General features: G+C 40.8%; 2 protein-coding genes across 2 annotated transcripts in view; one reads left to right on the top strand and one right to left on the bottom strand.

The window, feature by feature from the left end:
* LOC126354337 (thymidine kinase 2, mitochondrial-like) overlaps nt 1-240 on the bottom strand; it is a 185740-nt gene extending 185500 nt beyond the window's left edge. Inside the window, exon 1 of the mRNA XM_050003907.1 lies at nt 52-240. The gene's annotated coding sequence lies outside the window, so the exon portion shown is untranslated. The remainder of the gene's footprint in view (nt 1-51) is intronic.
* LOC126354333 (proton-coupled folate transporter-like) overlaps nt 1-13142 on the top strand; it is a 231414-nt gene that overhangs the window by 5649 nt on the left and 212623 nt on the right. The gene's annotated exons all lie outside the window — the stretch shown is intronic.

The following is a 13142-nucleotide window of genomic DNA, read 5'->3' as shown; positions in this document are numbered from 1 at the left end:
GAAAGTGCAAGATGGAATAATAACTGTATGGAAAGGATGAATTGTACTTACCAGGTAGAGGAGGAAAACATGTACAATGCAAACATGTACAATGTAAAAGAATGCTGGAATGTTCAGTTCTCCATCAGAAGTAAAAAACTCACACGAGTTTGAATACACACAACTCACACAAACATGGCCACTGTTGTCTCTGGCCACAGAAATGACAGTGATTTTGTATGTGTGTGTGTGTGTGTGTGTGTGTGTTTTTCCTTGTTACTCAACACCACCTCCACATGGTGAGTCAGCAGTAGCCGTGTAATTTTAAATACTGTCAATTTTTGTGCCAGATCTAATTATCTTGTTTGATATGATAGTGGACAGTCCTGGGTGGAATATGAATAATGGAAGGAGTAGGGGTTACAGCTCACCATACAGTCATATAGTTCCCTGGGAGTTAGTTACATGTTCCGTGGATCATTTTGCACAATGTATCATAAAGATGTGGAGTGTGTCATTTCACATTCACAGCTTAAATGAATTTGTACATAGGTTACATTCTAAACATTTCTAAGTTTTTTTTTAACAAAAAGAAAGAAAGATATACAGACTTGAGTCAGTAATACCTATTCACCACCTTTTACATATTACAGTAGTAGAAATTATTCCATGGAATTGAAGGAGTTGTAAAGGACAAAATTTCTCAGTTTCTTATCAAACTTTACTTTGTCAGACATTTTGTATCACTGGGTAAGTGATCAAAATTAATTGTTGGAGCACTGTGCATCCCATTTTGTGCTAAAGACAACTGTAATGTGGAGTAATGAATGTCATTTTTCCTTCTGATATTGTAATTATGTAACTTATTGTTCCTTTTGAATTGTAGTGGATTATTTACAGTAAACTTCATGAGGGAATAAATATACTGTGAAACAGCACTCAGAATGCCCAGCTCCTTAAACAGATGTCTACAAGATGATTGTGGAGGAACACCACATGTTCTTAGGGCACATTTTTGTACAATGAGCACTTTTTTCCTTAAGAATGAATTACCCCAGCTCATGTATCATTGGTGTAGTATCTCTAGATCTGCAGAACTGAGTATGTTCTGCCTTTTTCAAATTGAATGTGAGACCATTCTCAGAAAACCAGTCAAAGGTACTTTTAAGAACTTTGTGTACCTTTTCTTCTGTTTCTATATATTTGCTGGGACTGATTACAACACTAGTGTAATCTGCAAAAAGAACTAATTTCACTGGTTCTGTACTAGATGGAAGAACACTTGCATGTATGAGGAACGATAGTGGACCTCAGATTGAACCTTGGAGTCCCATACATGATTTCTCCCCAGTCAGAATTATGTCTCCGGACTATATTGCCTGAATTACTAAGAACAACTTTCTGCAATCATTTGGTTAGGATATGACATACATCGCTTGGCTTTGCCATCAGTCCCATAAAAGATCAATTTATGTAGGAAATTACTGTGATTCACACAGTCAAATGCCTCAGAGAGGTCACAGAAAATACCAGCCAGCACTATTTTATTCTTTAATACCTGTAAAATCTTGTGAGTGAATGTGTAAATGTCATTCTTAGTAGAGCAACACTTCTGAAACTCAAACGGTGATTTGCTAAGGATACCACTGTCGCTAAGGTGAGATATTATTCTAGAATACATCATCTTCTCAGAAATTTTGGAGAATCATGTCAGCAGTGAAAAATGTTGGTAGTTATTGACATCTCTCTTATTACCTTTAAAACGTAGTTGTGCAAGTGTATGTGTTTGCCTGAAAGCTTAAAAAAAACACAGTTGAAATAAATATCTTATTCAGTACTAGTGTTGCCACATCCAGTTCCATTTTATAGTTTTTTCACATGCATTATATTTTATTTATCACCATTATGTTATATATGTGTTTTACAGTGACTTAAGGTCAAAATTGACAAGTAGTGCTGAATAAAATATTTGTTTCCACTGAACAGTCCCTGACAAGGGGAAATCAGTTGACTCATGACTACATGTCTCTGGGCAAAATATTAATATCAACACTATAAATATAATAGAAAGAAACATTCCACATGGGAAAAATATATTAAAAAAAAGATGCTGTGACTTACCAAATGGGAAAGCGCTGGTAGATAGACACAATAAAAAACACACAAACACCCACACAAATATCAAGCTTTCGCAACCCATGGTTGCTTCATCAGGAAAGAGGGAAGGAGAGGGAAAGACGAAAGGATATGGGTTTTAAGGGAGAGGGTAAGGAGTCATTCCAATCCCGGGAGCGGAAAGACTTACGTTAGGGGGAAAAAGGGACAGGTATACACTCGCATACACACACATATCCATCCGCACATATATATGTTCTGTATATGTGTGTGCAAAAGGCAAAGGTCCCGAGTTCGAGTCTCGGTCCGGCACACAGTTTTAATCTGCCAGGAAGTTTCATATCAGCGCACACTCTGCAGCAGAGTGAAAATCTCATTCTGGATGTCTGTTAATGTTTGATATGACTTCCCTAACACTCTGTTTGTTTGAGGGTGGCAACTTGGTGTCAGTATCATCTCAATATGCTGTAGTTTACATACTCTTTTCATAGTCTCACTCATGAAAATACTTCCCATGTCACTTAACAATACTAATGGTTTTCCATACCTCGGTATAATGTTCTTAACTAGCACTCTCATAAACTTCGTAGGCGCATCCTGTACTTGTTCCCTCTGTCCTTGTGGTTTAATAGACCTACTATGTCAATGTTACAGCTTTTGAAAACTTGCTAAGGTGTCCACATGATCTCTAGAGGCATCTTTATATGTTTTCCTGTAGGATTATTTGTTTGACTTTTTTCACATTTCTGGATATGCTTTTCTATATCTTTCTTCATTCTGTTTCATACTGGGTACTTCTTTATTTGCTCATAGGTTCTTCCTGTGCTTTAGTGTCCTTCAGTAAGAGAACCATGAAACTGTTGTAATATTCTGGCTTTTTCAGTCACACTTATTTCTTCCATTATTCCTGACTCAATTGTCTTTTATTTCTGGATACACTGTTCTATATCCTAGATACAGTATTCACATTCCTGACTAGTATGTTTTACTGTTCTCGGATCAGCTGTTTTGTATCCTGTGTCCTTGTCAGCCATGCCTGCCGCCTGCTCATGTATGCCAACAGCCCTACAGTCCGTGACCCACGCCATGTTTTCTATTTCTACTGTGTCTTGACGTCGGCCTTTGTCACCTTCTGCTTGTGCACCAGCTGCCCCTTAAATCTCTGACTCGTGAGTGCATCAGCAACTTGATTTCATTTGCCACTCTTGTACAGGATCTGATACTCATATTCCTTCAGCTAAAAGTTCATCAATCTGGGTGAGGGACCTGATATACTACCCACCCGTGTTAAGGGTTTATGGTCAGTACATACCAGAAACTTCCTTCCAAACTCATAAAGTCTATCTCACTGCCCAACAAATGACCAACATCTCCATCTCAGTCAAACTATGCCCTCTTCCTGCCTTTTTCAGTGTCCTCAAAGCATACAAAACAGGTAAGTTGGTTCTGATTTTTCCCTGACTTAAAACCACTCCAATACTTGACTGGCTAACGTCCATGGTAATTATGAAGTCGTTTTCAATGTCCGGGTGCTGTGCTGTAGGTGGACTGATCAGCTTCTCTTTCAAATGCTGAAAAGTGTTTTGTTGCTCAACACCCCAAGTGTAAGGCATTTTTTGTTTTTTAATAATTAATGTAGCAGCTTTGCTATTTTGCTGAAGTTAATTACAAAATGCCAGTAGTATCCCACAAAGTCTAAAATACCTGTAATTTCTTCGTTGTTTTGGGCTGTGGATATTCCTTTATCACCTTGACCTTCTGTGGATCTGGCCTAAAGCCCTGGACCAATAAATTTATGACCCAAATAGCAAACTTCCTTTTGCAAAAACTCGTACTTGTCTGCTTGTTGCTTTAAATTGTGGAGTCTAAGCCTTTCAAATACCTCCTTCAGCTGCACCTTATGTTTCTCTAAGAAGGAGCCAAATATACACCACCCAAATAGATGAACAATTTGTCATAAATGTACTAGGAGCTGTTTTAAGACCCATGGGCATTCATTTGTACTTGTAATGCCCATAAGGCGTACTGAAAGCCATCTTTTTTCGATCCTGTTTGTCTAATAAGACTTGATAATAGCCTTTCGCCAAGCTAACAGTGAAGAAGTACTTTGCCTTTCCTAGACTGTCGCGAATTTTGTCTATTCTTGGCAATGAATACACTGAATCTGGGGAGATCTCATTAAGTCGCTTTTTCACCACTTTTGCTTTCCACTGGCATCTATCTTTCTCAGAATTAAACTCAATGGAAATTCCAACCACTTTTACTTGGTACTATGATGCCATCCTCTAACATCTCTTCAGTTTCCTGCTGGAGCTCCTCCTTTTGTGCTTGCGGTATTCTGTAGGGTTGTAATCATATCATCATACTATCCGCTTCAGGTAGCAGATTATTTTTGTGCTTGATATTATCCATTTAAGATAATGTGTCCCCAGGCAAATGGAAAAGGTCACTGTACATGGTGCATAACTCTTATCATTGTTGCATTTCTTCCGCATTCAAATGACCCGTGCAGATGTTTTCCTTTAGTAAACTTATTGCTAATTTCAGCTGTGGCTTATTTTTACTGACACAGTTCACACTGAACGATTGCCACAACGATGTGTGTTCTGGAACTGTTTCTGCTACCACCCATGGGCAGTCTACTGACACACACCTATCTGTAGTGTTCAGCACACTTGTTAGGAATTCTCATGACTCTACTTTTACTATTGCTTCAGATAAATACAGGTCATTGGTGATTTCCTGTTTTGATTCCATTTGCTTCCATTATTATTCAACACACCCCTTCCTTTTGGGATACTATTGTTAATGCTGATATTTTGTTTGTGTTCTTTTCACTTCTATCTGGCATTATCTGTTGCCTGCCTCTGTTGTGTTCCAACAGTTAATGAGTTTCTGTCACTATATGCTCTCACCTTTCCATGTGTTTCTCACTTTGCACTTAAGCAAATCTTGCAAGAGCCTTCTGTTTCCTTTGGATGTACTATGCAGAGCTCATTCTGTGACTCCATCTTCATTTCCCTACTTGCATTTAACTCTGTGCCTGAGGTTTCTCTGAAAAAACGTTCTCTTTCTTGTACCTGCACAATCATAGTAGCAAGTTTCCAACTTATAATACCAGTCTGCACCGGATGTAAGACACACTCTTGCTCCATCTCCATTCTGAATTGTTCCCCTTGGATCCATAGGCTTCTGGTGGCGTAATTGATTACAACTCCATCTTCTTTGAAAAAGTCTCGGTCCGCCACCCTGTCGAATGGAAGATTCACATCTTCCTCGATTACGTGGAAATGATGCCTCTCTTGCAGTCTGCTTCTCATTCATAATTGAGGTTTACACTTCCCTCTGTCCTTGCAACTGTATTAGTAATTCCCTGAATCCAAATACATTTGGCTGGAGTATACTTTCTACCATTTCTGAAACTACTTCTCCTAACGAGGGTTACCTGTGCACCTCTATCCATGAGAAACCTCAGGCAATTACCAATGCTGTCCTTACACTCTAGTTGTATAAACTCATTTTTACTTTCGCAATTGACTGTTAGTATCTTTCCGTGTAAGGCATAAGGTGAGTACTTCTGTTGCCGTTACTTAGTTCTCCTGGCTTTTACTTCTCCTATGTGCATTTTTTGCATGGCAAATGCTTTCTGGGCAGTCTTGCATGAAACAACCATTTTGTTTGCATTTAAAACATGTTACAGACTTCAGATGCACACATGTGCCTCTGTGACATGGTGAATTATATCGTGAGTACCTCACTACTCTTGACTGGTCCATTTCCCTTTCTTTTCTCAATGCAACTGACCCCATATTTCTTATTCTTTTATGTGCACAATAATCTCCCAACGTGCAGACTGTTGTGAAGTGCCGCTCTTGCGCCTCCCTCTGTCATTGTCACCACTGATGTCTGCCTTCTGCTGTCTCACACCGCCACCTGAGACCTGGTGTGTCTGTCTGCACTGCAGCCAGTGCTGGTTGCCTTGACACAGTGTGTTACTTATATTGCTGTCTGGCAATACTGGCATTGAAGCACCACCTCTGTGGGGTCTGTGACTCACACTGTCCGCTGCTCACGGCTGGCTGTGTTGCTACTGGGTACCCTTGTGCCATCTGTGGCCTGCACTGCTATCTGCAACTGTCACTGCCACTGCACTGCTTCTGCATACCATCCAGTGACCCCGCACTGCCTGTTTTGACAGCTAGCTACCTTTGCTCTGTCATCCGCATCTTGACGCTGCTGTTGGCTGCCCCTAGCCACTTTCTGGGATGTCCTCCTTGACACTGGGCACTGTCTGTTCTCCTTGTTCCTAGGTGCTGTCTGTTGCTGGGGTAGTCCTGACCTCTTCTTCATTCTTCGGGCGCCTTCTTCTTGTTCTTGAAAGCAATAGTGGAATCCTCTTTCTTTTCTGCCCTGGCTCCTGGCTCTGCCGCTGGCTACGTGTGGGTTATAGAAGTAATGCAAAAGGGGTTCTCAAAGCCATTCTGTCATTTTATACGACATAGGGCTGAACAGGTTTGATATTCCAAAGAGAGATGACCTATTCCTATAACTTGTAGCATAATAACTGTACTCCAATTCCACAACCTAATTCTACACCTGGCATAAGAAAAAGAATTGCTATGTCGTGTCCAGCAAGTGGTCTAGATGCTCAATGACATTAGAGACTGAGAAGCTCCATCCATTCAGCTAAGGTGGAGATGGCTAACTGGAAGTTTGAAAGGGTTATGGAACTTAGTCAGGAAATAATCAAACAATGACAAGAATTGAATAACTACAATCTTTAATTGCACGTCTGATCAAGAATTGGATAATGACTTGAATGGAAGTACACTACGCTTGATTGCAAAATTCTTTGGAGGAAGGTACATGGTTAAGCATGTGTGTGAGCAGAACCAGAGTGAATACTACAAGCCTGGGCCCTTGACCTGACTTACACGTACCTCCCTCCTGGACCGCTGTCCCTACTGAACTCTACTCTTCAGACATTGCCACCTCTGCTTGTATACTGTGTGCTAGGCCATGCTGCCCTTCTGCATTGGCACTTCTGGCCTCCACCCTGCGGAGTCTCGTTTGACCATATGTGGTCACTTGCAACACACTGCCGCATCTCCCAGCTCTCCACGTGAGCTTACGTGATAACTCGTGAGGCTACACAACATTTCTTGCCAATGCCCAATGCCTTCCTGTGGCGTCTCCTTTGTACTTTGAGTACTTTCTAGAAAACTTATTCATTGTGACTGTTGTTCTGTTGCCTTTCAGGTGTTTTTTGAATGTGTGCAAGGAAGTGCTCTAGTCTAGACGTAATCACCTCTGGGGGTGACAGCATACCTATGACCAAGTGCTACATGTGGTACAGTGAGAAGAAGGATATTACATATTATACTGCTGTAATGTCAGTAGTATTCATAGAGAAACATCCATACATAGTAACCAAATGTTCCAGAGAAGAAATAGAAGTGTGATATATGACATCTTGCCCTCTATTCAGTAACTTTCTTGGCATAATATGTCATGGCAAGTGAGTCTCGATCACTTTGTTACCATGTAAGTTAGTTTCTTGGCACTTCCATGAAAAATGTTCTTGACAGTATGTTGTCCTGTTGACCATGTATGGGCTGGTTACATTTCTCCTTGAGACTCATTTAGTCCATCATACATGTTGGGCGCATTCGGAAGGACGACAGTTAAAACCCGCATCCAGCCATCCAGATTTAGGTTTTCCGTGATTTACCTAAATCACTCCAGGAAAATGATGGAATGGTTCCTTTGAAAGGGCATGGCCAACTTCCTTCCCTAATAGTATGAGACTGATAACCTCGCTATTTGGTCTCTCCCCCAAACAACCAACCAACCGTACATGTTGGGAAAAAAGATAAATCTTATTCAAGCTTTGGATTGGAAACATTAATCTCTCTGTGCAGTATCCCTTCATTGTCGTGCAATTATTTATCTTGCCTGATTTTTTGTATCACCAAATTCTCTAGTGTTAAAATCTATCAAGCCAGCCTTCACATCACTAGTTACATTGTACACCTTTCTATCAGTACAAGTAAATGAAGAGAACTAAGTCAGTTGGTTTTGGGCATAATTGTAGTAAGACATAAGTTGGGTTATTCTGTATGAGAGGTTTCATGGGAGCTACATGTGCTCAGATCTGCTACTAGTAATGTTACTGTAAACTGAAAATTTCACGTAAGCACTAAGTCCCATCCTAGCTCTGAAAGATCTAAAAAATGAATGGAAAGGAGATGCCAGACTCTAAGCATACTATACGAAATAATCGTAAAATATCATAATTAATTATTGTAGAGGGCTTCCTTGTCAGGTTAGGAAATAGAGGTGAGTGTTTGATGTATTTAGCAATAATAGGACTCTCATATTGTGGTTATGCTGCTTCTTAGAAGTCACTGATAAAAAAAAGTGAATGCACAGTGTTGCTTACAGTGGTCAAAATAATGCCATCATTTGTCTACAGAACAGAGGAGGAAGGTTGTATGAAGTGATGAATGGTGGTATACAATTTAACACTTAGCTGGGTATATGTGGCTGTGCCTGGCAAATAGAATTTACTTAAGAACATTATAGTGCCACTCAAGTTTGTTGGAGAGGGTGTGATGTATTGCTTTTCCTGGTTTGGATGGATTAAACACTGGGGGTACAGGAAAAAATTAAAAGAATGTTACCCAATAGCCTGACAGTAGCTGGCTTTCTGTTTCTACCTGATAGTTCTCTTGGCCAAATGCAAGGACTATTGGATTGTGATCAGTTTGCCCCAAAACATGGCAGCAAGTATTTATAATTCATCAGGAAGAATGAAAACAAGTATCACTTTCAATATTCCATAACTTAGTGATAACCTTTTAAACACTGTAAAGAAGTAATCAGACATCCAACTCGTACTTGATATTTTTGGAACATGCACCAAATGCACCTTGAGTATATTGTCCATTTAATGTGTATTAGTTTACATATTAACAATGTAGGAAAAGACAGATTGCTACTTGCCATGAAGAAGACATGTCAGGCTGCAGAAAGGTACAATTAAAAGACACGTAAATAAAGCTTTTGACCACAGCCTTCATAAGTAAAGGAGAGTCACATACACCATTCACACACACAAGCAGGCACACCTCATGCACACTCAATCACAAACTCCAGCATCTTGGGCTGGAAAGCGACTATCACGTGAGATGCAAGTGTCAATCTGTAGAGGATGGAGAATGGGAAGGTATAGTAATGTGTGGGTGGGGAGAGAGACGAACACTGTCTGTGGAGTGTGCAGGGACTAGACTGCCAACAGGTATAGTGTCAGGGCTAGGGGCAGGGCCAGGGAGGTGGAGAAAAAAGGAGAGGAAGGGGGAAGGACAGGTAGATGTGCCGGCAGAGGGCTGAAAATAAATGGGGTGGGAGGTGAGATTATGAAGGAGATAATTGGACAGAGAGGGTGGAAATTGTTGGATGGAGGGTATGGGGACAGTATGTCACTGTAGATTGCGGCCAGAATTTTACAGGAGTGGTGAATGTGTTGTAAGAATAACTCCCACCTGCACAGTTCAGAAAAGCTGCTGGTGGAAGGAAGGACCCATATGGCTCCGGTAGTGAAGCAGCCATTGAAATCATGGTATTATGTTCAGCTGCATGTTGTGCCACAAGGTGGTCTACTTTACTCTTGGTCACAATTTAGCGGTGGTCATTCATTCTCTTGGGCAGCTGGTTGGTAGTCATACCAATATAAAGAGCTGTGCAGTGATTGCAGCAGAGCTTCTGTCACTGACTCTCCACCATTGATACCGCCTCCCCATACACCGACATCCCTCATGCCCATGGTCTTATTGCTATTGAACACTACATTTTTCAATGTCCTTCAGACTACAAACCTGCTACCTCATTCCTCATGCTCCTTACTAACTTTGTTCTAACCCACAACTGCTTCTCATTTGATGGGAAGGTAAAATAAACAAATCTGCAGCACAGTCATGGGCATCTGCTTGGTGCCCTTCTATGCCAACCTTTTTATGGGGCATCTAGAAGACACCTTTCTAGCCGCCAAAGCACCAAACTGAAGCTTCAGCTTCATTCATGATATCTTCATGATCTGGACTCAGGGCCAAGACACCTTATCTTCGTACCTATACAGCCCAGTCTCTACACCACCTCTCCTTTCCGCTTATGTGGTCCTGCTCAACTCAGTATGCCACCTTCCTTAATGTTGACCTCCTCCTCTCTGATGGCTTCATCCATATCTCTGTCCACATTAAACGTACTAACCACCAATGGTACCTGCATTTTGACATCTGTCATCTCTTTCACACCAAAAAATCCTTCCCATACAGCCTTACCACCTGAGGATGGTGTATCTGCTGTGTCAGAAACTCCCTTTCTCAGTATTCTGAGGGTCTCACCAAGGCCTTGTCATATGGGCACTATCCCCCAAACCTAGTCTGCAAACAGATCTCCCGTGTCATTGCCCCTCACACCCTCAATCCTCCCACCACTCCCACAAACCAGCCACAAAGGAGTGTCCCCTTCATTACCCAGTGCCATCTCGGCATGGAATAGCTGAACCACATCCTTGACCAAGGCTTTGATTAACTATCACCATGCCCTGAAATGAGGGACATCCTACCTGAGACACTTCCCACTCCTCCGACAGTGGCATTCTGTCACCCACTCAACCTCCACAACATCCTAGTCCATTCCTACGCCACCCGAATCCCAAGCCCTTTCCAGAAGGGTAATATTCCTGTGGAAGACACAGTTGCAAAACCTGTCCAATGCACCCAGCCAACACTTCCTATTGCAGTCCTGTTACAGGTTTATCTTACTCCACCAGGGGCAGGGCCACCTGTGAAAGCAGCCATGTCATTTACCAGCACTCATCACAACACGTGACTTGAATGGCTGTTTCATTACCTGAGCCATCTGGATCCTTCTCACCACCAGCTTTACTGAATGCCGCTGATGAGAGTTATACTTACAATACATTCTCGACTCCCGTAATTATCACTGCCTTAACCTATAGTAACAAACTGTTCCCACACACTCCACCCAACAGTTTCCACCTTCTCTGTCCAACCATCTCCTTCCCATTCTCATCTCCCATTATGTTTATTTGTAGCCCTCTGCCAACACATCCACCTGTCTTTCTCTGCTCCTCTCCTTTCTTCCTCTTTTTCTCCCACATCCCTGCCCCACAACCTCCTGATGCAACACCTGTTGGCAGTCTAGTCCCTGTACCCTCCACTAGACAGTGTTCTTCTCTCTCTCTCTCTCTACCTGTACACTAGTATCCCTTCACCTTCCCCGCTCTCTCCAGATTGCTGCTTGCATCCATGTGGTAGTTGCATTCTGGCCCAAGATTCTGGAGTTGATAATTGTGTGTGCATGAGATGCACTTGCTTGTTAGTGTGATGGTGTGTGTCTCTTTTTTACTGATGAAGGCTTTGGCTGGAAGCTTAATGTAAGTGTCTTTTAATTGTGCTTGTCTGCAACTTGACTTGTCGTCTGTATGGTAAGTAGCTATCTGTCTTTTCCAACATTATTGATATTCCTGCCTGGAGTTTCCATTGTTTAGTATGTAGGCATCCTATATGGGCAGAGTGACTTGAGTGGTTTACAGTTAACTATTAGTGCGTTAAATAATTTATTTATAAGTTGCAGAACAGGAACATGAAAAACTGGACCTTACATGGCTTGTAAGTAGGCCAAAGTCGACAGGAATTTAGGCGTCAGACTATATCATTATAACTGCTTATCTGCAGCAGTTGTACTTTGTCTGTCAGGCGATGTACAAAGGTTCATAAATGTGCACGTCAGTTTAGATTCCTTCTCCAAATTCACAAAATACAATACCTAATACAAGCATTTATTGAATATAGATTGATAATTATGTGAGGCATATTGCAGTCTGCATTATTAAGTGGCCAGTGCCGAGATTTACAAACAAAGAAATTGAGCAAAGCCCAAGTGAGTTATTAACTATAAACAAAAGATTGATTGGCTACTGGCAACTAAAATGATAACATTTTACTCATAGCATTTCTAATGAAGTTTGATTGTATCTTTCAAGTGACAAGAAATACTAGAAATGGAATAGTAAATCCGGAAAATTACTAGGCTGGGCAATGGTTTTATGATTAAAAATGTTTGTGTTCATAAACTGTTCAAGCTGAACAATAACTCTGTTATCACTATGGAAATGTGCATCTCTTTAGTTGAACAATACAGGTGCACACAAGCAATTAACACTGTAACTGACTGATTTCATCTTCTCTCACAGAACATTTGTTTCCAAAGGCATCATTGGTTATTTACTGAATACTTTCACAGAACATTCACTTATAAAAGTCACGTTAATTATTATAAATTTAATGAATATTTTCAAAAGACATGTGATCAGTAAGTATTATTGATATACAGGGTGTATCAAAAAGAATCATCCAATTTGGCACATCTATATTTCTGAAACTAATAAACATATACAATGAATTTCATTTTTTGATGAACAGGAAACTCAAAAACTTTTTTTCATACCGTTTCTTAGTTGGTCAGTATAGCCCTCTTGAGATGCACGGCACATATCAGTGCGGTATGCAAACTGTTCTCATGCTGTGACGAGTATGTCATGAGTTAACATTATGTGATGCCTCAGTTCATTCATTGTTGTTGGTAGCAGAGTCACATAAACAGTCTTTTTATAAATCTCCAAAAGAAATAATCACATACAGTCAGATCCAGTCACCTTGTAGCCAGTATTGTGAGGCTGAATCACTTGGTCCAGTGCGACTGACACTATTTTTACTAGAACTGAAGTGGGTGTACACCGCTGTTACCTAGCAGGAACCACGTAAAACTTGAGAGTTTGCTCTTTCCAACAGTACATTGGTCATGCACATATTTCAGATAGCATAATAGTTATGATTGTTTTTTAAAGTGGATGATTCATTTTGATACATCCTGTATAACATCGTCAATACAGCCAGAAACAGCACTCAATACAGTTAATGATGCTGCTGCTGCCACACTTTGTGAACTGAAAAACTTATGAT

Source organism: Schistocerca gregaria, chromosome 3 (genome assembly GCF_023897955.1).
Source record: "Schistocerca gregaria isolate iqSchGreg1 chromosome 3, iqSchGreg1.2, whole genome shotgun sequence".
In the NCBI taxonomy this organism is placed as follows: Eukaryota; Metazoa; Arthropoda; class Insecta; order Orthoptera; family Acrididae; genus Schistocerca; species Schistocerca gregaria.
Note: the sequence above shows the minus strand (reverse complement) of the source record. Positions and strands in the feature narration are given on the sequence as shown.